The sequence below is a fragment of the Lepidochelys olivacea genome (genome assembly GCF_965140295.1).
Source record: "Lepidochelys olivacea isolate rLepOli2 genome assembly, chromosome: 2".
Classification (NCBI taxonomy): Eukaryota; Metazoa; Chordata; order Testudines; family Cheloniidae; genus Lepidochelys; species Lepidochelys olivacea.
The window spans coordinates 216,999,232-217,024,709 of record NC_140412.1 but is presented as its reverse complement, the minus strand read 5'-3'; positions in this window follow the sequence as shown (position 1 = coordinate 217,024,709).

Genomic DNA, 25,478 nt, shown 5'->3' with positions numbered 1-25,478 from the left:
CTCAGAGTAAGAGGTGGGGCAGGGCAAGGGGCGGGGCAAAGATGTTCAGTTTTGTGTTAGTAGAAAGTTGGCAACGCTACTTGCACCAGGGTTGTGGCAAAGGGATTAAATTTCCTCCCCCAAAAAACTAAATTGCTGACCTCCCTGCAGAGCCCCATGCAGAGAGGGGAGAGGACTAAACCCAAGCCCTGGACCTGCGAGGTCTTTCCATCCAGCTGTCTGGGCCTGGGTCTGATCCCAGTGAGGGAAAAGAAATCAAACCAGCAGCAGCACTGGCCTCCCCTATTGATTAATGTTGGACTGCCAGTCCCCATACTTCCCTTTGTGATTGGCCAGCTCTGTCCTGCTTTTACCAGCCCTAGCCACAGGGGGTGGGGGGAATTGCAGGATAGCAAAGAGGGTGGGCCCTGTATGATATTTCCATTGGCATATTTGTGTGATTGGCCGTACGTTCCGCGTTGTCAGGTAGCGAAACCACTCATTCTGTGATAGGGCAATGGGCAGAGGAGGTTCGGTATGGGAGCTTCCTGATTAGCAAAGGCAATATAATTTTGGCCTTGCCAGCATGAATTTCTAATTGGTGGGTGAGATGTGTTGTTAGGCAGAGTAGCTGGCCCTGGGACATCTCAATGGCAATGGGGGAGAGCAGGCGCGTGCAGTGTTGTCAATTTTGTAATTTTGTTGTTAGATTTAGCGACGTTTTGGGTTCTCTTGTGCAGCGAAATAAGTGTCAAAGCGACCGGCAACAAATCTAGCAACTTTCACTGCCAATTACAGTGATATTGAGAGAAAGAAGCGATCGGTTGCATCACAATCATTCACAAGCAGCTCACGAGCGTTACTAAAATCCATTCCATGCTCTTATTACATTCTGTGGCACACCAAGTCAATGTCATTACATCTAAGCAATCTTAACCAGCCGCAATGAGCACTCTTGCATTTGGGGAGGCTGGACAGGAGTACTGGAAGCTCCCTAGAAGGGGGAGGAGGGCAGCACCTGGACCATGGCCCTTCCCCCAAGACACCCCGATCCCACCCGCCACTTGCTCCTCTCCCCCCCCACCCCGAGGTGAAGAGGAGCGAGTGGCAGGCGGGGGCTTTGGATGAGAGAGTGGAGAGGTGGGTGGGCCTCAGGGGAAGAGGCAGCATGGGAGCTGGAAGAGGTGGAGTGAGGCGGGACAGGGGCGGGAAGAGGCAGAGCAAGGGCCGGGCCTTGGGGGAAGAGGCAGGGTGGGGCCTCAGAGCGGGGGTGGAGCACAGGCAGGGCCACCATCCAGGAGCTGGTGTTCCCCCACATGTCTTGAGAGCTTCTGGTGGTAGCACTCCAAAGGCAGCAGGCCTCCAAAGGGAGGTGTGCCGCATCCAGCATTTCTTGCCCCATTTGGGGAGGTTTAGCTTTCCCAGGCCTCTGATACCCACCACCCATGGCAATGTGAGCGACACTCACCCGATGATGATGGGGGTATTGGTGTAGTTGCCTGTAGGCAGCAGTGGCACTTTGGCAGTTATGGAAAGTAACGCGCAAAAAGCGAAGGAAGGGCTGGAGGGGCAGCCAAATGCCTGGTTAAGAAGTAGGGGGATCCCAGCCCTACCCTGTGTCACTAACTGTTTTTACTAAGCAGAAGATCATAACTTTTCTCCTGGGGCAGTTGTCTCCTCCCCCACTCATTAGATCTGGTTTTTCGCCCCCTCTCTGCCACCAAGGAATTGAAGCTGAGCCCCAGGTACTTGGTAAGCTTTTATTCTGCCACCAGGAGCTCAAGTCAAACCCTTCCTCTCATTCACAGCCTCTCAGCCCAAGCCCTGGAATGCGCTTCCTTCTGAGGACATCCCCAGTTATGCTCCTAAAAACTCTATGACAAATACCTATTGGAATACGACTTACAGTCTAAAAACATTTTCAGTGATTAGTGTGTATAGAAATTCTATAATGTTTTATTTCAGTATTTTCTTTGTAACAAAAATTTATCATCCTCTGTGTGCGTGTGTGTGTATATAGATAGATAGATATAATTCTCTGTGGAATTGTGTAGAAATTTTGTTTATTGACATTTTTGACGCATTTTGAATGCTTAAATAGCGACATCTAGCAACTTTTCAGGGTTTCTCTGACAACTTCCTGCTATGTGGTGCAACGCTGGTATGCATGTAGCTGGGCTGTCCCTCCTGCACAATGCAGGGCATCTGGGAGGTGTGCTAACTGCAGGGGCTTGTATGCCTCTAGTAGTCTGGGGGTGGGGTGACCAGACAGCAAATGTGAAAAATCAGGACAGGAGGTGTGTGGGGGAGGTAATAGGAGTCTATATAAGAAAAAGACCCCAAAATCGGGACTGTCCCTATAAAATTGGGACATCTGATTACCCTATCTGGGGGCTCTGTGAGGGAAGCAAGGAATGTATCGCGTAACAACTGTATTGGATTATTTCCTTTGGGGTGACGGAGCGTTTCTATTAGCTCATTTTCTGAAGTCACACAACAGTGCTAATTGCAAACTTTGCTCTCTTGTCTGTCTTAAGGTACCCAATTTGCACTGCTGGATACTGGGCTTTCCAAGTGAAACTGCTCTGGGTATAATGTAAACTAACCCCCTGCCTGCCAAAAGATGTACAGCCCCCTGCACTTGTGTAAAGCCAGTGGCACTCTCTGGGTATGACTGCACTGCATTATAAAAGCTGGTCTGTGGACTCAGTGTTTCCAAGCTTGCACGTGAGTGTCCATGCTGCATTATAAACCTGGGCTTACAATTGCTGGATCCAGGCTTCACAGACATGATAACACATTCATACTGTACCGTGCAGAACTTCTGACTCATGTCTGTGGCTCGAGCTGCATCCACACTGCAAAATGACAGGGTCTGGATCCAAGTGATGTCAGTGCTCGGGCTCTTACCCTCCATCCCCCCAGCAGGATCCTAGGACCTGGGTCCTGAGGGCTTGCTGACCCAAATCAGACTGATTTGTGTGTAGATGGAAGGAGGAGTCGGTCTCAAACCTGAGTCACAGCCTGGGCTTAGTGTGCAATGTAGACATATCCTCTGTGGGCACAGTTGGGAAGAGGGTCAGCACTATTTTTGCAGGATCAGAGCCTAAATTTTTGTCTTCCAAAAAATGAAATAGTACCCGCATGGGACAGAGTTAGCAGTATTACTTGTGAATAAGTATGATTAATGCCACTTTGGCAGGCTATACGTTATTAGTATTTTATTTAATATTTCTATTGCAATAGCACCTAGAGGTCCCAATAACAATCAGTGTTCCATTGTGCTAGGTGCTGTACAAATCTGTATGAAGACACGGTCCCTGACCCAGAGGATTTACAGTTTCATTGTGATGTCCAAGACGAATTAGAGGAAGGTGTTTAAAAAGGCATCTCCACGGGTTAGAAGAGACAAATCGGAGTGCAAAATCCCACAGAGGCAGTAAGTCAGTATATACACACTTTTATTGCTTTTGTGCTATATTTCTTTTTCAATTTAGATTTTTGCAACCCTAGCACTGAGGGATGCAGGCTAGCCCTTTAAACTGAGGATCCCTTACATTTCAGTCTGGGTGTCAACCCTTCGTATGCTCGAAGCTCCCAGAGACCCTGAATTTCAGCCACAGACAATTTTAAATTTGTGGGAAAGTGGGCAGGCCTATAAACTAATTAGAACTATTGGTATCTATGCAGATATTTTCGTAAAGCAAAACTCAGAGGTTTCACTTAACTCTAATGGATGCACAGTGTTTAAAGAGTTATTACTTGTAGCCTTATGCAAGTTTCTACAAGAAGACTCTAAACTGAATCACTTTCATATCTCTAGAATTGTGGAACTCTTACTAGAAGTTCTGACTTCCAGTTCTATTTTGAAGCCAAAAACTCACACCTCCCAGTTACACATTCACAAATTATTGTGAAGAGCAGGAATGCAGAAATAACCTATAGGATATTTTTTTACATTTGTGTGTTTCAATGTTATGAATTTAAACAATTTATTCTGGATGACAAACTTTTGTTTTGCCGCCTTCTCTCATGCTCCATGAACTGAGCACCACAGAATTTTTTTTTCTGTATAGAAAATATTTGTCTCCCTGTCTTCATCCCAGCATATTAAGGTTTGCAGAGAGTTTGTCTCCAAAGCCTCAATAATACTGTATTAGATATATGGTCCTAGTTTTCAGTGAATGCTGTAGCCACTGGGTGGAGAACTTGTCTAACAAACTATCAGATCAAGCCAGGATGAAATCAATCCAACTTTACTTTGCTGCAAGGCAAAATTTGCTAATACAGGTCATATATTAGACTTTTCTTTTTCAGTGGTCACCGTGGTTCAATTTCCAGCTAGGACATAATTTGCACAATAACCTGAAGTTGAAATTAATACTAAGAAACAAGCTGTACTGTACTTAGGAAAAATCCATTAAGCAGCCCGCATTAGAGGAAGAAGCTGCCCAATGGGGTTGAAGCGCATTTGTTACGCTGTAAGACCTGAACTGTTGAAAAAAGTTTCAGACAAATTTCACAGGAACCAGGAAGACGCTCCAGTGATGTAAGTTTAGGTTTGATCTTAATGGCAAATGCAAGTATTATGATGATGATTTATTTGTACTACTGTAGTGCTTAATGGTTTCAACAGATCAGGGCCACTGCAGGTATGTCTAATCGGCAAGCAGACGCCTACGACAGTGAGTTTCAGAGCCCAGGTCTATAGACTCAGGCTTGTGCTATGGTGCTAAAACTAGCTGAGTTAGTCATTGGGACTCGGGCTATGAAGCCTACCTCCCTTCCTAGGCTTCAGAGCTGAATTCCAGCCTGAGCCCAAACATCTACATAGCTATTTTTAGTGCCATAGCATGAGCCCTGTGAGCCCAAGTTTGTAGATCCAGACTCTGAGGTGGTTTCTGCTTGCCATGTAGACATACTTTGTTTGTAAAGTGCCTAGCCCACTGGGTAAGAGACAGTGCCTCCACTGGAGGCTTACATTCTAAGTGGATAAGACAAGCAAAGAATGGGAGGGAAAAACAAAGGCACAAAAAGGTGAAGTGAGTAGCCCAAGTTTACAGTGAGGTTAGTGAAAAAGCTAGTCTCGAACCCAGGTCTCCTGAATTCCAAGCTGGTCTAGCCATTAGACCATGCCACCTCTCAGCGTGAGATTGTTCTGTACAGCGCATTGCTAGTGAGCATATAAGTTTTGGGGGCATAAACAGGGCTCTTGAGTCTTGCCACAGTAAATCAGGTAACTCTACCAAAGGTTCTCTACTATCAGAGTCTGGGATAAGACAAGCTGATTGTTTGCATACTTCTAGTTTAAAAAAAAAATCAACTGAAATAGATGTTAGAGAACTTCTGTCTCTACTAATTCTCTGTAGCAAGTGGGAAGTGTATTATTTTGGGGAGCACTTTTGTTACTTTTATTGAGCTATAAACAAAAAACAGCTTTGACCAGACTAAAAAATATTCTTTACATGTCATGGAATTGTATTGTATTCTGTGTTTGTGTGTCAGAGTAGAAGTGAAGCAGAAGGTAAAGTTCAACTAACGCTTGTAGCATCAAAATACTGAGCTGAATGATGAGTGTCTGATCAACAGGGCTTTCTGACACAATGCAAAAACTTTAGCAAAAGCAAGAGGATGGCTGGTGCAGGGATGGAATATGGAGAAAGTAATAAAGCTCCCCAAAGTTGCTTTTTAATTTTCGTATAAGCTTTTGTAAATATATCCAATATCTGTGTTTTGGAGAAACCTTTTCATATCATAATTGAAACCAAAGTATTACCATAATAAAAATTGTTTTTCAAAAAGTGTCATGTCAGTGAAAATACTAAATTATTATTACAGGACATTTTTTGTTTGTTTATTGCATTTAAGTTGTAAAGATGTAAAGTACTCTGGGCTAAGTTCCACCACCTTAACTTCCATGAAATAATAAATAACTCTGCAAGAGAATCTGTAACAGAGTAGCTTGCCCCCTTAAGGGATGGAAACATAGGGCCAGCCAACCATGATCACTGAAGGAGCCACCTGTGCTGTATTAGATTCGATGGGGTCTGTCAAGGTTCCTCCCCCACTCTGAACTCTAGGGTACAGATGTGGGGACCTGCATGAAAAACCTCCTAAGCTTATCTTTACCAGCTTAGGTCAAAACTTCCCCAAGGTACAAAATATTCCACCCGTTGTCCTTGGACTGGCCGCTACCACCACCAAACTAATACTGGTTACTGGGGAAGAGCTGTTTGGACGCGTCCTTCCCCCCAAAATACTTCCCAAAACCTTGCACCCCACTTCCTGGACAAGGTTTGGTAAAAAGCCTCACCAATTTGCATAGGTGACTACAGACCCAGACCCTTGGATCTTAAGAACAATGAACAATCCTCCCAACACTTGCACCCCCCCTTTCCTGGGAAATGTTGGATAAACAGCCTCACCAATTTGCATAGGTGACCACAGACCCAAACCCTTGGATCTGAGAACAATGAAAAAGCATTCAGTTTTTTACAAGAAGACTTTTAATAAAAAAATAGAAGTAAATAGAAATAAAGAAATCCCCCCTGTAAAATCAGGATGGTAGATAGCTTACAGGGTAATTAGATTCAAAAACATAGAGAACCCCTCTAGGCAAAACCTTAAGTTACAAAAAAGATACACAGACAGAAATAGTTATTCTATTCAGCACAATTCTTTTCTCAGCCATTTAAAGAAATAATAATCTAACACATACCTAGCTAGATTACTTACTAAAAGTTCTAAGACTCCATTCCTGGTCTATCCCCGGCAGAAACCAGCATATAGACAGACACACAGACCCTTTGTTTCTCTCCCTCCTCCCAGCTTTTGAAAGTATCTTGTCTCCTCATTGGTCATTTTGGTCAGGTGCCAGCGAGGTTACCTTTAGCTTCTTAACCCTTTACAGGTGAGAGGAGCTTTCCCCTGGCCAGGAGGGATTTCAAAGGGGTTTACCCTTCCCTTTATATTTATGACAGGGTCTGATGGAGGACAGTAGATTCTCCAATAAAGGGCAGCAGGACACTGGAGAGGGGAGAAACTCATGAAGAGGCTGCAGAGAATGAGGAAAAGCTCCTACAGGGAAAAACCCCTGACAGGGGAATTGTCCCCACTAGGAGGACTGAGGGTAGCTTGCTAAGGCAGGAGGATGCTGGAGCCTGAGCTCCAGTCAGGTAAAGCCTGGGAGTGGTGACTGAGTTTGGACCCAGCTCTGGGAAGGATGATTGGGAACAAACCCCACCCAACCCACACCCCCAGGGATGGGTGGGGGATGGGGCAGGAAGAGACAGAACTGGGGTTAGGGCCCAGAGAGGGTCAGACTAAATACATTCCAAGGACTAAATAAATTGGACTCCAACAGGGGAATGTTTTAAATTACCTTTAGACTGGTGGTGTGCCATTCTTAAGGGGCCCTGAAGAGGCGGAAACAGAGGCAGGGTGCTGTACAGTTGCCTCTGGCCATGAGGGAGTGTTCAGGAGTTGGCTGACTCTGTTAAAGAACGCAGTGGTCAACTGGACTACTTTCGAAGTAAGGTACTGTGGGAGAAATTCTGGCCCTAAGTCAATGGTAGATTCTCAATAACTTGAATGGGGCCAGGATTTCATGCCATGTCTAAGCAGGCCTCTGTTAGTAGAGGACCCACCCTATACTCTGGGCATTCAGATATCTGCTATGTTTTGTACAAGAGAAGCGGGCAGGGGGAGACAGATTGGAGAGATATACTAGAGAGCTCAAAGAAGATTTTAAAAAGAAAAGCCTTGTAAAAGATGAAGATAAAAAGTACTGGGAAAGGGCTATATTGGACAAACAAAATGTGTTAATGCTGCCATCTCCAAGTAATGAGTTTACTTATAAGTAACCTAGACTGGGGAAGATTCCATAAGTGGTGAGCACTCAAGCAACAATTTCATGAATCTGAGGCCTATTTCCTGATGGAGAAGCAACATGCAAGTATCCTCTCATCCTGATCCCAGTGTCACCTAAGACCCTTTTGTAATTTCTTTACGTAAAGTCTTGTGTGCTAAAATTGAAAGGAGAGTTCAGAACACACAGCATTAACTAAAGGACAATACAAGAAAAAGCTCTTGACTCAACTGTAATCAAGACACTAAGATATAGGAGTTGTAGTATCCACCACAGAGGACATATGCTCTATGGTACTTTTCCAGTGGAATAACAGTAGATCAATTCTCATATATTGATTTTTTCGCATGTGTCTATATCTCATATCTATCTTATCCTACAGTGCACACGACACTATCCCACACATGGGCACATATATTAATTCCAAAGGGATAGATGATTTTTGTGCCTTTGTGGGTTTCATCAAGCTGTGACTCATGCTTCCTAGAAGGCTCCAGCCTTAAACTTTGGCAGGTAAAGATGGGGTAAGTTTTTTTTTCTGAGCTTCCTCCCCAAAATCTCAAATGTTTTCACTTAAAATCAAACCCAAGATTTTCCATCATTAAAACCCCATAATGATTATCCCTTTTTACTTGATCCTCTAATTTGTTGCATGTGAACAGACTGCTGTGCTCATGTGCAATGAATTGCAGAATCAGGGCCCATATTATCAATATGTAACATCACTAAAAGGCAGGATCCCCAACTACTGAGAGCAAAAAATCCCAATATCTTCACTTCTCCCTTTTTCAACAACAGATACTGTTTAAAAACTGGACCTCAGTGCACAAAAAATGAACTGAAAATTACAACAGTGGAGTAAATTTGAGATGTCATTTGAATAATTTTTTACGTAAATGCTACGTTTCTCATGTAGCTCTGTTACCTTTCTTCTTTTTCAAGTATTTCCAAGTGCTGTTGATCACTAGCGCAAGAGCCAAAACAAGAATTAGTGTACGCTTTCAAAGTCCAGACTTTAAATTTAGGTATTTAAATGTGTTCGTAGGTAACTGCATATACATTTTAGATGCCCAGGTATTCATTTAAGCATCCATATCGGGATTAGGGGCTGTGTTCTGCTCCGATTGAGGTTAATGCCAAAACTCCAATTGAATTCAACGTTCTAGGAGTGAAATCCTGGCCCTTTGAAAGTCAATGAGAGCGTTGTCGCTGGCTTGAAGCTAAGATTTCATTTTTACTACCCATGTTTGAAAACTGGGCTCTGCATGAGAAAAGCGAGTTCTGTCTTTCTGTGCACACAGGTTCCCCATTCTTCCACCGTAAAGTTGTCATAAACATTCTGCTGAATATTTCCTCCACCTGCTTCAAAGAATTAAAAAATCATCTCTTAAAAGGAAAAGTAAATGTACCAAATGTTACTATGCCTCAGGGGGTTGAGAATGATGAAGGAAATGTTGTAATGTTTTATATTTGATCTCATGGTATACACATGGAATTTGTGTGTGTGTTATATATATGTGTGTGTGCACCTACTGTCATATAATCAATCCTCATTATTGATGCTGTAGGGTAAAGGTGAGATTACGGTTTCATCATATTTTCTAAATACTCAAACTTTCTCAGTATTATTTTTTGGAGGCTGAAAATTTCTCCTGCTCGTTCTTCAGCCAGTGTTCAGAAGTGCATTTTCATGGAAGGTTTCATTAAAAAAAATTTGTTTTTTGAATTATTAAAAAATAAGAAAAAAAATCACCCGTTGACATTTTCCGAGATTTTTTGTGTGCTTCCACACCACACAAATTGCATGGACTTGGGATGTGGACTAGAAATATGATCTACAGCAATAAAAATGTTTAACTTCTATGATTTTATAAAGAAACTTTTGAACAACAGATTTGATCATTTTACTTTAGAGGGATTCTTATGGTATAATGCAAAAATCTGAATACGTTGGGCCAGATCCACACCTGGTGTAGATCAGCACAGTGCCACAGAAGTCAGTGGATCCTTGTTCAGCTGAATTAGGTGTCTTTTTCAGGCTGAGGGCTAAATTTTGGGAGGTGCTGAGAACCTGCATTCCCCACTGAAGTTGAGGAGTCCTGTGTTAGCCCCTTGGTGAAGGCCAGGTGTTGCCCTTCCACAGTGAAACCTGTGGAAGGTGATTCAAAGAGGGAAAACAAAGTTTCCTTCAGTTTCCTCTGAAGTTTTCCTTTAGTTTGGGCATGGAGCAGAAGACTTGCTTCTCTGGAAGAAGGAAGTACAGTCACCAAACAGTATGATCTGCTAAGATCACTTAGATCTTTGAGGAATTTCTCAGAGGCCAGGGCTATGTACGCTGTGCCATGGCACTGACTGCTAGGCCTCCTGTAGCTCTTTCCTGCTCCTTAGCTCCACAGGACACCTAAAAGATGGTCTCTAAAATTACATTTTCTGTCATGTTAACTTTGTTCTCTCTCTCCTCAGTTCCTTTCACTGATTTTTGTATACACACTTGCTGCTGCCTTTTACAGATGAGATGTTTAGCAGGTTAAGGCAGGGATTGTTTTGTTCAGTGTTTTTTTCAGTGCCTACCATATTAGGGCATGATTCCTGCTCAGGGTTTCTGGTACTACTGGGATAAAATAAATACTTTTTAGTGAGAGACAAACTGTATTTAAACTCAAGTTAGCCATAGCACATAGAGGCCGGATGGTATTGTGTTGAAGGCACTAGTCTGTGCCTCAGGAGACGAGTTCACTTCCCGGTTCTGCTCTGAACTTCCATTGTGATCTATAACATGTCCCTCAGTCTCTTTGTGCCTGAGCTCCCCACCTGTAAAATGGATATCTCATAAAGTGGTTGTGAGGATAAATATATAAATGTTTCCGAGATGCTCACATACTGTGTTAATGAGGCAATATATTTACCTAGACACAATGCAAAGGGGGATGCAGTCTTATACAATGGCAGTGTACAGCAATATTAATGCAATGGGCTTTCTTTTTTATCCCATACCTAGATAATCGCATGTATGCTGCCATCATTTGAATCAATAACACGTTATCCCTTTTCAGAAGAGGGATCATTCACAAATGGAAATGACAGTGAAAGCTAAAGTGGACTCAGCATTCCTGTCAGTGACATTAGGTGAGCGCTCAACAGAAACCTCTTCCTCAGTCTCTTTTGAGTTCCTTCTCATGTTCCCAGAAGACATCAGGCCTCTTGCTAGGTGCTCAGTTTGAAAGCTAGCCAGTCTCTTCAGCTTTCAGGTTTTATTATCTTATTTCTTCAGAATGTTCTACCAACCTGTCTGGGTTGTGTGAAGAATGTAAATAAATTACAAGCTCATAACATTTAGACTTCATTATCAGGTAACATCCTCCTGTTGCCCTGTTCTTGACTCCTGATACCTGATGCCCCAAAATGTGTTGTCTGATGCTGAAGAGTGAAAATGGGGATGTCTTGCTCCTTTTTTATGGATAGAGACTAACTGGTCTATGGGATAAAAAGATGTCTGATTAAAGCACTATGAGACCCAGAGGATCCCCTAATATAGAAACTCTTTGGACCTGATCCAGCTCTCATAGAAATAAATGATAAGATTCCCACTGGCTTTAAGGAACCTGGATAAATCCCTTTTATAGCACATAATTATTCCTGTACTCCGTATACTTTTAGTGTTACAGCTGGCACAGTGGATCTTCCAAAACAGCAAAAAAGCAGAATGGATTTTCATAACCTTTTTCTGGCTTTCTGATGTTGCTAGCAAGTAAGGTTACAAATATTTGGTCCAACTGAAGATCTGATCCAAAGCTTGTTGAAGTCAATAAGACTTTTACCACTGAATTCAGTGGTATTGGATCAGACCCCAGGTAAAAGTCAAAAAGATACTTTTCCACTGGAACAGGAGTGGAGACGTTTAAAAGAAGGGTAAAAATCTGTAGTACCTGATGCTTTAGGATGCATTACTAAATGCACTCCAGCTTCATCCTTACAGGGTTGGCTCCATTTTCTAAAGCTTTTAAATAGCTAACAAATGGCTTTCCTATGTTGCCTGGTTTTCTATTATATTCTTTCTGGCATGTATGATATAGTGGAATGACATCATATCCATTAAATCTGTCTCTATTCTAGAAACTTGTTTAAGGTTAACTGAGGCACAAGGGTTTTGTTTCACATATCTGATGTGATTCAGACTGCACAGCTCTAATTCATAATGCCTTTAAAACTATGAAAGAATACCCAGTAAATGGGTCACTCAGTTTGATACATGGATTCAGCACTAACAATACCCTAATTTATATATTTAATACATATATAAAAGATTGAGGGCACTTTTCATTTCCTGAACTCTTCATAGTTCCAAGGAATCCAATCCGTGCTTTGCTCTCTACAACGTAAGTTTGGGGTTTTAATGAAGGCTGCCAAGTTGGCAATATGTAAGTAAATTAATGTTAACACATGTGTTAACTATCTGACTGATGACAACTACAGGACTTCTCACCATTAATCTTTCATCTTAAAACAGACTATAAACTGGGTTGGAAATAATAATAATAAAAAAATACCAAGAAGTATAACAATAGGAGAAGAATGTTCAAGTGCAACCCCACCATAAAACCCACTGAGCATAACTCATTATAATTTTCCATATCCCCAGTCATGCACAGTAAAGTAGACTAGCCAAAACCTTGAAAATTAACAGCATCATCCATCTGAACCCCTCCATAAAGAACAGTCCAGTTTTTTAAAATATACCTTTAAAAAGATCATTATGGATCTTAAAATTAATAAGAAAATGTCAGTTATAGGTCATATCATTTACGCCTCTCAGACAGGGAATTATAAGTCACAAGGCTGAATCAGTTCCTTTCTTAACTGTTGTCTGTTGTGCAGCATTGCTATACTGTGTTAAATGGCTGACACATTCCCCCTTCCCAGAGATGGCCACATTTCAGAGGGAATTAAGTTATTCCTGTATACACTAGGACACGATGATGTCTTTGGATACCAACAGCAACTCCAGTTGTAGATAGCTAATAGGGCCCGATCCTGATGACAGGAGCAAAGACTTAAGGCTACTGTATTTTACAGCAGCCGCAAATGGCCCAAAGAAACCCAAACCATAGCTGGGCTCAGGGTGGCCTCACTTCTTTTCCTCTAGCTGGGTCCCCTTTCTCCTGTGACACAGGACTCAGGGAAAGATTTGGTTCTATCACATCATGGTATCCAGCCTGCATGAGAATAATCCTCCTGAGGCTTGTTAAGCTAGCACTGTGGCTGAATTCCAACAAGGGTGTAGCACAAATCAGCCACATTTCACCTGACAATCTGCCCCTTTCACTGCAGACACACTAGCTAGACCTAGTCAGAAAATTTCCATCAAAAATGTTTTGAAAGGAAAGTTTAAAAGGTACCTTGAATTATCAATCACCTGATTTTAATAAGTTTCACAGTCCACAGTTTCACCTTATTCCTCTGACGAGCTGGTCAGAATTTTTCATTTAAAGCTTTTTTACCTTTTTTTAAAAAACAAAAAACAAAAAACCCTTACAATTTGTCAACAAAAATCAAAATCTTTTCCATTTGCTTTGTTTTTTGTTTCTCCAATTCCCCTCTTCCTCTCCCCATTGCACTGGCAAATGGAAACAAATTGAGTGGAAGGGGAGAAAAGAAAGGGGAACTAAAAGGGGGAGTGGAGAGGAGAAAAGAATCAAATAATTATTTTATTTTGAAAACCAAAAGAATCATTAAAAATGAGTTTTTTAAAAAAATCTTTTTAATGAAAAACATACTTACTATTTTCCAGCTGGCTCTTTTCCTTAGAAATAGGCATGAATCATGGTGGGTTTTTTAATAGTAGTAATCAGAAGGCTTTGCAACTGAAGCAAGTCAAATTATGGCTTCTAAATGTAGAACTTTTTTGTTATGTGGTTGATATAGTCATTCAAATGAAACATAATGTGATTCGATGGTAGCTAGTGTAGATTGAAGGTATTTTTCAATCCCCATGTTGAGTTGTTGTCTGAAATCCTTTGTTTATTTTATCCTATTTATACACACAAATGAACTCAATTTTAAACTTGTGATATCTCTGAAATAAAGGGTACAGAGAGATCCTGTTATAATTTGCATTGCATGGGTTCTGTGTTCAATTTTGTTTTCTATATCAGTGAGATTTGCAATGAAAGCCAATAACAGTCATTTACTCATATTCATGTATGTCTATAAGGCATACACACAGATTTCATACTGGTATATCTATGTAGAATAGGTGTGCAAATTTTAACCAAAATAGTAACCCCTAGTATTGATACTGTTATAACTTTATAAGGTGTCTTATACTGGTATAATGTATTGCACTTCCCCTATGGGAAGAGCTTACCTGTATCACTGCATCCACACGCTGATCGGGGGGAGGAAGTGGGGGAGGGAATACAGTACAACTTTTTGAGTAGAGATAAAAGCTTAGATCCCAATTTTCCCCCTAATCACAATGTGGATACTAAAGTACAGGGTTCAAGACTTTAAAAACTGGGTACCTAAATTCTGGCTCCTACATTAAGTGACCTGATTTTCAGAAGTGCTGAACACCCGGAGCTCTGACTGGGGTCAATGGGAGCTGCTAGGTGCTCAGTACTTTTGCTAAAATTCATGATGTAAGTATTGAATTTAAAAGCCTGCCTTCAGGCATCCATTTAGGCAAATCTTTGTCAGGACCAGCTCCAGGGAGGTTCTGAACACCTGCGGTAATGAGCAAATGGGAGTCGCCCAGCCTTTCTGTGAGTTGGCCCATAGCTCAAAGGGAAGTCAGAGCAGCTCATGAAAGGATTGATTCAACCTGAATTTATATCAGAAGGCACTCTCAGGTGAAAGGCTGAGAACTAAAATGTGAGGGGTATCATCACTTTCTTCTAGGAAAATGGAGTACACAAGCATGAGAATGACATGAACTGCAAACTAAGGCCCTGGTCCTGCTTACAGGTGTGCTGTTTGGCTGCAGGAGTCTGCCTGCCTATGTTACACTGCAGTATCGGGGACCGGTATCAATGCAAGAGTAGGATGTTCAGTGTCTTGAAGGAGATAGTCAGCACTCTGAAGAGTAGAATCTGAGATTTGCATGTGTCTCGTTTATCTGCTACTTCATACAAATATGAGCAGCCATTTTAAAAAAAATACAACACATCCATTACTTATTACATAGCATATAGTAAGCACAGGCATAATAGCCAGGGACTGAGGGATTACCCCAAAGTGATTAAACAATCCTTTGATCTCCCCTAAAATCTCACTCTACCTGTGGTACACATGGCCCCCACCCCCATAATATCAGAGTACCTCACAATCTTTGATTTATTTATCTTCCTGTAAGGTAGGGAAGTGCTATTATCCCCATTTTATATGTAAAGAACCCAGGCACAGAGAGTTAGGCCTAGCATACACTAGGAAATTAGGTTGGTATGACTGTATTGCTCAGGGGTGTGAAAAATCCACATCCCTGAGCAACGCAGCTAAACTAACCTATCTGCTAGTGTAGACAGCTAGGTTGACAAGAGAAATTCTCTCATTGACCTAGCTACCACCTCTTGGGGAGATCGTTACCTATGCTGATGGGAGAATACCTTCCATCAACGTAGGTAGCATCTTCACTAAAGTGCTACAGCGATGCCAGTGTACTGGCTTAGATGTAGATGAGCCCCAAGTGATTTGTCCAAAGTCACACAAGAAGCCTACAATGGAGTAAGGTACCCCAGGTATCCCAAGGTCCTAGGCTAGTGTCCTAATCACTGACCATCCTGCTTTCTCCTGTGGTGGCAATGAGCTCATTATGCAATGTTGTTAATAATAAAAAGCAAACCCGCTCACCAAGTCTATTCTCAGTCTCTCAGTGCAGCATATCTCTTCTGAGGGCCCTTTCAGGCCAAATCCTGCAAACCTATTACTGAAAGTAGTTCTTAAAACCATGAATTGTCCCACTGAATTCAGTGCTCATGCAAGATTGCAGTATTTGACAGCATTCACAGGCTTGGATCCGTGGATTGTAAACGCTTGGGGCATATACTCTTTTATTTCTCTGTCTTGTACAGTTCTGCATGCATTGTCAACACTTAGTGCTTAATTACCCACCATTTCAGTTAATGTCAATAGGAGCTGTAGGTGCTCAATAGCTCTGAAATCAGGCCCTTGATAAGCAACATTCAAAAATGACATGTCTGGCTCCTTGTTTTTCTCCAGTCATTGAGTTTACATTAATACCAGTCTGTTAGCAAAAGAGAACTTAATGTATTAGGAATTATCATTTGTAGCTATTTGTAGGCAAAAAATAGGCTATTCTTTCGTACTAATGGGAATATTTGAAATGCATAGATTATATTACATACAACTACTCACAGGCAAGGATAGGAGTACAATATATCCATGCACCACTTACCTCCCTCTCCATTCCAATCTCATTGTCAAGTTTATGAGTGGAATTAGATGACAGGGTTGCTTGGGATAGCAGGAGAGTAGACTCAGTGACCCTGGAAATCCCTTCTAGTCCTATATTCCCAAGTAGTGACTTGTCCATAACTCTCACTAGTTTCCATACTCCTAAATCAAAGTGGGCCCCAAATGGAAATACACCAAACCTTTTATTCTGAGAGACCAGACATCTTAACTTTTAAAAAGGCGCCCAGTCATCCACCTTTTCAGTGCCAATTTTGCAGCTGAATAAAAGCCCAACACAGTTGGTTTTAAATTCTCACATGCTAACAGGAAGCCAATATAATTGTATAAAACCACTTTGTTACTCAAGATTTAAAACATGATGGAACACATAATAAATATGCCACAATATTATTGAATTACGAATGTGATGAAGAGCTGCACCTAGATCAAATGCTTGAGAAACAAGTCCTTGATACGCAACAGTTGATGCTAATTTGCTAATACAATATGGGGCAGATTTTCAAAAATTCTGGGGAACTGCATCTGGGGACAGATTTTTCAGAAAAGCTGATCTCCCATTTAGGCACTGAAATGAATTGGCCAGATTTTCAAAGGTGCTCAGCAGCTCCTACTCCTCTCAATGGGAGCTACAGGGTGCTGAGCACATTTAAAAATCTGTCCCATAGCATTTAGGTGCCTGAATGAACTATTTTGAAAATCCAGCCTTATTTGATCAAATATTCTGGAGCATCAGATAATCTATCTAGCCACATACTTGTACTGTCCATGTCGCTGTCATCCCTGTGCTAGAAAAATTGGAGAGTTCAGAGAAGATAAGGTCTGACTTCTGAAATTAGAGGTGAAAAATAATGATTCTGTTAGCCATCAGTGGTGATCCCATTTGCCATCAATTACTGTTTAAACTTCAACTTCATAAATCTTTGGGGATTTTACAAGTGAAGCACATGCAGCATTGAGACTGATTTATTTTATCTGATTATTCACAGCTTGCTAATTTGTAATTGGACTTTTACAACTTGAAAACCTCCAGATTTCAGAAAAACTAATTTATTTTTTTCTTGGGTTAATTGCAGCATTCACACTCAAAACAGTGGAGTGAGATTACTTCTAGTGGGTTGTGTGCAGTGTTCTGGAACTAATAAAAGATATTATTGATTGCCTAATGAAAAGCACCACATTCACACAAATTTACTGTGGCTAAGCATGGATACAACAGCTACTTCTCATTCTGTTTTGAGGATCACCTGCCATTTTACTTGGGTATATTGCTGCACATGAAGTGTGCTTTTAAATTAAGTTAGGGTTGCCTACGGGGCACTATGTTGGGTGGCTCCATTAAGGTGCCCTTATACTTTTTCTTCCATGCAGTGCTACCCATTGCTTTTAATTTAGCTTAAGATCATCAAAATTAATTATGATGGAGTGTATTAAAAGTTGAAACAGCAAGTCAGAGTTTTATTCAGTTAAGTGCTCTTTACTTTTTTTGTTTGTGTTTGGTGGCTTTAGTGTGTTGTTTGTTCATGAGCGTCTAACCTATGCCATTCTGAAAATAATTAGTAAAGTAGAACACAACAGTTGAATAAGACACTCAGGTACTCTCCTTTCTGATCTGGCTAAGACATGGATTTTAAGACCAGAAGGAACCATTATGGTCAGCTAGTCTGAGCTCTTGCATAACACAGACCAAAGAGCTTCACCCATTAATGTCTACATCAAGCCAATAGCTTCCAATTGAACTGAGGTATATCCAGACTTGACTTAAATAAAGTGATGGAGAATCCACCATATCCCTAAACAAGTTGTTCTAATGGTTAATTACCTTCTCTGTTAAAAAATTGTGCCTTATTTCTAGTCTGAATTTGTCTAGCTTCAGCTTCTAACCAGTGAATCTTATTATGCCTTCTTCTGCTGGACTAAAGAGTCACCTATGATCAGAAAACTTTCTTCCATGTAGTTACTTAGTCACCTCAAAACCTTCTCTTGGATAACCCAAATAGATTTGGCTTCTTTAATCTCTCACTGTAAGGCATGTTTGCCAGACATCAGATCATTCCGGGAGATCTTTTCAGAGACTTCTTTAATCTCTCACTGTAAGGCATGTTTGCCAGACATCAGATCATTCCGGGAGATCTTTTCAGAGACTTTTCCAATTTTTCAATATGCTTTTTGAAGTGTAGACACTAGAACTGCACACAGTATTCCAATAACAGTTTCACTGATGCTGTATTTCCTTATACCTACCTGATAGTCTCCTGCTTATAAATGTCTTAAGGATCACATTCACCCTCTTAGCTACAGCATCATCCTGGGAGTTCATGTTCAGCCAGTTATCTGCCTTCACCCCTATACATTGCATCTGGGAGCATGCTTCCCAGAGTAAGTAGATGGATGCACTAGCTCTGCTTGAGCTAGTGCACTAAAAATAGCAGTGTAGATGAGGGCTACATGGGTGGTGGCTCAGGCTAGCCACCTTGTACATACCCAGTGGATCTGGGTTTGTACTCAGGCAGGTAGCCTGAGCTGCCACCCATGCTACCCTCATCTACACTGCTATTTTTAGTGCACTAGCTCAAGCAGAGCTGGCTCGTCTGATTACTCAAGCTGAGAAGCACGATCCCAGCTACAGCGTAGGCATAACCTGAGTTCTTTACAGAGTCACTGCTTTCCAGGATACAGTCCCTTATCTTACAACTGTGACCTACATTCTTTGTTCCTACATGTAAGATCTTGCATGGCTGTGTTAAAACTTGTGTGGTTCAATTGTGAGCCCACCTTTCCAAGTGATCCTTGTCAGACTGACTTGTCTCCATCATTGTTTACTACTTCACTAATAAGTCAAACCTAACTCTGTGATCCACTGAAAGTGAAAGGTGATAGATATTTTTTTCTTTGTAAGTTAATTTAATGTTTGAGTGCCTCATCCAAAACATATTAGACTCAATGGGAATCTTTCTATTGACTTCAATAGGCTTTGGATCAGGTCTTGAGACATTTACAGTGCTGTTGCTTTAAAAGTATCATGACTTTTAAGACTGAGTGCAAAGTATTGCGGGGTTTCACAATAACCTCAAAATTCTGTCCATCAGCTTGGCTTATTCCTGTTTAAAAAAAAACCCACACAAAAAAAAACCCTACTAACAACTTTTGGTGGTTTTGGCTCAGTTTCTCCATATGTAAAGTGAAAATAATACACACCCATCTTTGTAAGGCATTTTAAATTCTCAAATGAAAGGTTCTTTGCAGAGTTGGTCAAAAAACTTTCAGTAGATCAGTTTTGTTGAAATGGGAGTTTTATGGGAGCATATTTATTTCAACAATTTTTTGATTGGGAGTGAAAAAAGTCCAAATGTTTCATTTCAACAATGTCAACATCAAATTCAATATTATGTTAAAATATTCATGTGAATGTATTCTATTTCTGCATAATATGTCTGTTTAATATTTTAATATAATATAAAGGTAAAAACAAAATGAATCAAACTAACTCTATCAAGATGAAGCATTTCAACAATACCAAAACACAACTTTTCAATAGCTCCAAATTGAAATTTTTCAGATTTTTCATTTCATTGGAAATTCCTACATTCTGACTCAGATGAAAAATACCCAAACTTTGGAATTTCCTGTGGAAAAAAAATTCCTGTTCCCGAACAGCTCTTGTTCTATGCAAAGTGCATATTGTGGTTAATAAATATTCTTTAATGAGTGAGAATAGTCTTGTGGTTATGACATTAGTGTAAGAGGTGCCAGTTCAATTCTTCACCTGTGCCTCAGTTCCCAATCTGTGAAGTGAAGATATGACACTTCCTTTCTCTCCTTTACCTGTCTTGTCTATTTATGTTGTAAACTAATCTGTGCAGGGAGTGTCTCTTACTATTTGTATGTATGGTGGCTGGCACAATGGGGCCCAGATCTCAACTAGAGCCTAGATACTACTGTTAAAAAAACAAAACAAAAAACCAACAACCCTAATAACTTTTCAGTACTGATCAAAGCTATTCCAAAAGTATCCAGAAAGTATTTTAAGGTTCCAGTCCGCAAAGGTGGCTACAAGCCAGTGTAGGAGGACTTTATGGTATGTGTTACTTTTGTTTCATATGTGAGTGCTTAGCATTCAACGACAAAAGGATTTTTTGGGATAACTTTTCAAATGATGCATTAACATGTAGAGCCCAAGTGTACAATTTTTAGTATTGGAATTTTAAACAATAGTAAATGGATAGTTTGTGGTTATATTCAGTCTTGTGCAGGGGACAGTGTGAAATCACACCAACACAAAGTTCTGGGAGAGATTGTGCCTCAGGACATAGCGTGATTCCCAGATTTTCCCACAACCGTAATTATTTGGGCAGGGGGAGGGGGCTCCCAGGAACTTTTACATCAGTTTGTTCTTCTGTTAATATCAATGGTGGCTCCTCCCACTGATTTTTCTCCCAGTGACTGGAGACTGAGAAATTTGTTTATTTTTGCTTTACCTGTTCTGATAACTCCAAAGTTGTGCCTTTCAATATTTTGCTTTTATGAGTAAACTATTTAAAATGATCCTGGAAGATGTAATGCTTCCAGTCATCACTGCCTGAGAAGCATGCCTCTTCTCTCTTTCCAATACATCGCTGCAGCCTAGGGGACATAATTTTGTTGAGAATATATAAGGTCACACACTGTATCACAAATTAATGTTGTCCTATGAGATTATTGTGCAGTTTGGGTTCTAAAACTCTCAGTCAAGATTCTAACTAGAGAGTTTGAATGTCTTCATGTAGGAGGGTGACCAGCAAGAGACACCTTAAAAGGTCCTAATTTTCAGAAAGCATTGAGCACCCACTTCTGTCAATTCAGGCCATTTTGTTGTATCTCAGGTTTGGATACGCACAGTCACTACTCGCTCTTGAAAATCTTGGCTCTTTTTAGCGTTTTAATCTTGAAAAATATTGTGTCATGCCTTGTTGGGTGAGTAATGGATTAAATATAACGGCCAGATCTGAGAGTGCAATCCTCAGTGACTTCAGCAGTGGTTGCAAGTGCTTGGCATCTTGTAGAATTGGGCTCAATGTATCTAATTATAGAGTTAGTATTTTGTTAACCTGCACATTTTATCGCAGACAAATGAACTCATATTCTTTCCCATCAGTGTGTAATTATGTTGCTCTGTCTGTAAATGTGTGTTTGCCCTTTAGATACACTTGATTTTTGCCATTAGTCCCATGCAGGCTGTGAACACTGCTATATATAGTCCTCTTTTCCATGTTGTCTATTCTTTGCAATACTTACATCATACATCAACAATGTTTTATTTGGATTTTTCTTAAGTGTTACCAAAACATATTCTTTTCTAGGCTATTATTTTCTGTGAAGCTTTGAGATGTTGGAAAAGAGAAAAAATGCCACAAAACTATGAGGAAACAATTGCAGTTTGGCTGTTCAAAATCCCCATAGGGGTATTTCAGCAGAAACTTCATGGGAGTAAAGCAGTGAGATCAAGAAAGGAACAACTTAGGCAGAATGCCAGGATCCTGTCTGTGAGAAACATAAAGGTCCAATTCTGCAAACACCTTTGTATATTATTTTGGGGAAGTTCTATGGTCTTTGTTACACAAGAGGTCAGACTAGATGATCACAATGGTCCTGTCTGGCCTTGAAATCTATGAGTAACTCTACTGATTTGAGTAGTTCCATTGAAATCAAGGGAACTGTGTACAAAAGGAAAGTAACTGCTGTGCTAAAGTGTTTGCAAGACCACACCCTTAGATTATAGAATGATCTCCCTAGTGAATTAGTTGAAACCCCATCTTTAAAACTAGACTTCACAAAATACTCCAAAATGGGTTGTAGGGTGGTGGTTTTCAATCTGTGGTCCACAGACCCCTGGGGGTCCGCAGACTATGGCTAAGGGGTCTGTGAAAGGTTGTTGTTACCATGGAACAGTGGTTTTCAAGCTATGGTGGGTGGACCCCAGGGGGTCCACAGACTATGTCTAAGATTTCCAAAGGGATCCATGCCTTCATTTGAATTTTTTTAGGGGTCTGCAAATGAAAAAAGTTTGAAAACCACTGTTGTAGGGAACAATCCTGGAATGGCAAAGATATGGACTGAATGATCTAATAGGTCCTTCCCATCTCTCACATCTGTGATTCTAAGTGTATGTCTACACTAGAAATGCTGCAGCTGTAGTGTAGACACTTAGTACAATGATGGAAAAGGGGGTTCTGTCGCTGCAGTAAATCCACCTCTCTGAGAGGTGGCAGCTAGGTCAACAGAAGAATTCTTCCATTGATTTACCAGTGTCTGCATCAGGGCTTAGGTCAGCTTAACTATATTGCACAGGGCATGCAATTTTCCCCAGCCCTGAGCAATATAGTTAAGCTGACCTAACTTTATAGTGTAGATAAGCCATAAAATCTAAAAGGGCAAGAACCTTAAGCTGTAACTTTAGGCACAGCTTAATTTCTATTTTCCATTAACCCTGGTTGAGCAGAGAGTTTTTTCCTTCCCCTTTGTATATTTGAAAAAAAGTTATTGTTTCCCTTGCATTTATTACTAATCTTCACCCTACAACATGAGTACAATATTGGAGCAGTGGTTTGATGGCAGGCTGAAAGCAGCCACTAGGAGGAGCTGATTGCTTTATTGAGAAAATCTGGGATTGATTTACTAACAGTTCTAATAAAAAGTGTTAATAAATTGCGTCCAGTACTAAAAGCAGTGCTAAGCTAAGATAAAGCTGAAGTATTTATGTATTATTTACAACTGTTACATAATAACTTGTGGGATAAATGCTCTGTTTAAGACTAATGTACTTTCAGGCCGCAAAGAAAGTCAGGGGCCTGACCGAAAAAAATTGAACACTTTCCTTTCTAAATGAAAAAATCTGATTCATGTGTGTGCCTTTAAAAAAACCCCAAAACACAACCTATGTTTGATGCACCCATGGGGGATGCAGATGAAATAGAAGATTTAAAAAGAAAAATGAAAGGATACACTTCTGTATGTGGCTGAATATCAAAGTCTGCTAGGGGTTTAGGTGAGTGCATAGATACTGCATGGGTGAGGAGATGTGACCCTTGTTCATAAACAGGGATCTTGGAGAGAATAGCTACTCATTCTGCAATAACATAATAGCCTTTTTTCTGCATTATAATATATTTGTGTATTTTATAACATAAATAAAATAGTGGCCTTGAAGAGAACTATAAATAAAACAGTGGTAGAGAGGGAAAGTGCCAAAAGTAATTTTTCATACCAATTTCTTAAAGAAAAGAAAAGGTCATTCATTGCCATAGTGCATAAATTTGGGGGTGAATTTTGTATTCCTGCTCCCAAAGAGATGTGCTTGTGTCCAAAGAAAGCGGTTGCCAACTGCACCACTCCTAATGATTCCTATCAGTTAGGGCCTCTTTCTCGTGTTCCTTCAAAGTGAATTCAGAGCTGGTGAAAGGTGCCAGATTGATGTCACTGAAACAGCATTAATAGGAGTTTTGGAAAAGGTTGCATATTTCAGCCAGAGAGTAAGCTCTATGAATGAGGTATGAGGTATTGTAAATTAGAGAAGACGAGCAAGGCTTGGAATGAAGAGGTGGGTTTGGCCCATGGTTATAATTAATTATCTACTGTCTGGTAAAGTATAATTCACGGGATGCATGGAAAATGCAAACTAGAGTGGGGGAGACTTTTTACTTATTTAAAAAAAAGGAAAGAGGAAAACATGGGCTAGGTGGGCAAATCTGAGGTAGTAGCATATTTTCTAGCTCTTACTTTTAAGAAAAGAGCATCTTAAAGAAGTCAGAACAGTTTCTACTTATCATAATCCACATAGCAGCCAAAAACATAAGAGAACTCAATGAACGGAGATTCACCAGAGCAAGGATCATTTTAGGGACCTGGAAGGAGAATGGAGGAAAGGTAATCTCAGATCCTCTAATGCCAAATGTCAATGAAAATGGGGAAGGTTGATGTTCGAGAACAGCCAAAGAACATCCTTTGGGAAAGGGCTTTGTGTGATAAGGACAAAACAAGAGGGTATGGCGCTATCATCTATGCTGAACAAAAGATGAGTTTTTCTTGATCAATCATGACATTCCTGTGTAAAGGACACTTTCTTTTAATGCTACAGCAAGATGGATGAATACAGGAAACTTGTCCAATGTCTCTTCATGTTTTTTATAAATAGTGAAAGCACTGTATAATCCTGAGTAGAAACATAATTTCCAGACTCCAGATTTATTTATTTTTTTAAGAAAAACAAACAAACAACTTACTCCCTAGCCAGTGGTTAGGGAATTTACTTGGGATCTGGCAGGCACAAGTACAAGTCTATGCTCTGCCTGATTCAGAGGAGGGTCTTGATCCTGGGTCTCCTACATTTGAGGTGAGGGTCCTAGTCACTAGGCTATTGGCTATTCTGAAGTGACTTTCTCACAGTTTTTCATGAAAACTTTCAAAAGGTCTCATTTTTGTTCTGATGCAGAATAAAAACTAATTTTGGAATCTCAAATTTTTGTGAAACAGATTTGTTATTTTCCAGACAGCCCTATTTATGACCCAATGAGGAGGTCTTACAATTTTGGGTCTGAACTGTAAACAGCCTAATGCACCTGCAGTAAAGGGGCAAAAAACGCTTCCATCAGTTCCTGCAAGCACTGCCAGCCCATATGCTGTGGGGAAAGCAACTGCTGCCAGACTGCTGCTTCCCCGCCCATGCAGGTGGATGTGCAATGTACTGGCAGGATGGGAAAGTAAGGTGTATCTGGAAAAGGGTTGTTACAGCTTGATTCTCCCAGGTCAGCTTTCTGTGACATTCATCCTATGTCAGCTCTGCCTTGTAAATTGACAGCTTCTCCCTGATGACAGAACGCTTCACTGACATTCTCAAAGGAGACTGTGGAGAAAACCAAGTATTAGCAGGAACAGAGTTAAGCGATGATACTTTGCACTCCTTTTCAAACAAGGTTGCTTGATTAGCTGGATTTTGTGTGTCTGTTTATATTAAACTGTTTTTATTCAGTTGTTGATCCAGTTGTATGGATTTTCATATTTCGTTAAATACAGTTTTATTGCTTGTGACAGATGCCAGATTATGAACTCTCAGAGGTCTCCAGGGTTATTAGAGTCTGATGAATGATAGATAAATGAAAACTTCCCCTTCAATGTGCCATAACCATGGTCTGGAAGAACTGCCTCTGATGGTAAGAGAGTAACTAATTCT